The sequence below is a fragment of the Mandrillus leucophaeus genome, unplaced genomic scaffold (genome assembly GCF_000951045.1).
Source record: "Mandrillus leucophaeus isolate KB7577 unplaced genomic scaffold, Mleu.le_1.0 Scaffold7, whole genome shotgun sequence".
NCBI classification, from domain to species: Eukaryota; Metazoa; Chordata; class Mammalia; order Primates; family Cercopithecidae; genus Mandrillus; species Mandrillus leucophaeus.
Window position 1 is genome coordinate 3,337,346 of NW_012107585.1, and position 1,912 is coordinate 3,339,257.

At 39.4% G+C, this 1,912-nt stretch overlaps 1 protein-coding gene across 1 annotated transcript in view; it reads right to left on the minus strand.

Moving 5' to 3' along the window:
* Positions 1-1,912, minus strand: part of TAOK3 (TAO kinase 3) — a 110,667-nt gene that overhangs the window by 86,940 nt on the left and 21,815 nt on the right. The gene's annotated exons all lie outside the window — the stretch shown is intronic.

Genomic DNA, 1,912 nt, shown 5'->3' on the forward strand with positions numbered 1-1,912 from the left:
AGCTTCATCCATGTCCCTACAAAGGACATGAACTCATCCTTTTTTATGGCTGCATAGTATTCCATGGTGTATATGTGCAACACTTTCTTAATCCAGTCTATCATTGGTGGACATTTGGGTTGGTTCCAAGTCTTTGCTATTGTGAATAGTACCACAATAAACATATGTGTGCATGTGTCTTCATAGCAGCATGATTTATAATTCTTTACCCAAAGATAATTTCTTAAACAGGATTAACCACTTAGGAGCTGTAGAGTTTGATCTTTAGGAAAGAGGGACAGTGCCAGTAACATTATCATCATCCTGCTTTTTGATGCCATCCCAGCAATTCAACTTCTACATTAGGGTGTTTTTAAAAAAATATATACTATTGTAGAAGAGATAGACACCACAACGAAAGAGGATAATGGGCTATTATGTAAGAGATAGATACCAGAACAAAAGGGGACAGGACTACCCACAACTTTCCATGTAATTTCGATATTAAAAGTACAGCTTGGGCCGGGCAAGGTGGCTCATGCCTGTAATCCCATCACTTGTGGGGGGCTTAGGTGGGTGGATCACCTAAGGTCAGAAGGTTGAGACCAGCCTGGGCAACATGGTGAAATTCTGTCTCTACTAAAAATATAAAAATTAGCTGGACGTGGTGGTGGGTGCCTGTAATCCCAGCTACTTGGGAGGCTGAGGCAGGAGAATCACTTGAGTCTGGGAGGTGGAGGTTGCAGTGAGCTTAGATGGCGCCATTGCACTCCAGCCTGGGTGACAAGTGGGAGACTCCGTCTCAGAAAAAAAAAAAAGGTACAACTTAAAAATATACTATTTGTATTAATGTTTAGAATTTCATTATGCCCCAAATATAAAGAAAATAGCAAAATCATTGCTTACGGAATATCTGAAACAGTTTAACCTTCATCTTGCATGTTAAAAAAAAAAAAACCCTTCTTTTACATGTCCATTAGCAAAATTAATGCTAGGGAGATGCAAATGTATGGTAAAGCTGTCAAAGAGGTACTTGTATGACTTATAACATTACAGATATAATAATTTTTAAGAAATTGCAGATAAATTAAATGTTCTTGGTAATAATTTTATTTTGTGAATATTTACTAAGCATCTACTATCACATTTCTTTGAGTTCGAGGTGTCACTGACTGTAAGGTGTACTACTATTTAATATTCACCACTATTTCATAATATGTATAACAGAAAAAAATGCTGCCAACTATAAGAGGCTGTTGCCTATAAAATACCTCCTACTTTAAAAAAAGTATTTCCTTGTTTTTGACAAAGTTGTATATATTTAAGGTGTACAATGTGATGTTTTGATGTTCATATACATTGATTAATCACAATTTATCTGTCCATCGCCTCATATAGTTACTATTTTTTTTTTGTTGTAAGAACATTTAACATCATTTACTCTCTTGGCAATTTCAACTTTCAATGCATTTTACCATGTTGCCTCCTAGTGTTAAAGAGATGTTAAAATGGGCTGGGCATGATGGCTCATGCCTATAATCCCAGCACTTTGGGAGGCCGAGGTGGGTGGATCATTTGAGATCAGGAGTTCAAGACCAGCCTGGCCAATAAGGTGAAACTCCGTCTCTACTAAAAATACAAAAATTAGGCCAGGCATGGTGGCTCACGCCTGTAATCCCAGCACTTTGGGAGGCTGAGGCAGACGGATCATGAGGTCAGGAGATCGCGACCATCCTCACTAACACGGTGAAACCCCATCTCTACTAAAAATACAAAAAATTAACTGGGCATGGTGGCAGTTGCCTGTAGTCCCAGCTACTCGGGAGGCTAAGGCAGGAGAATGGCATGAACCCAGGAGACAGAGCTTGCAGTGAGCCAAGATCACGCCACTGCATTCCAGCCTGGGCGACAGAGCGACACTCCATCTCAAAAA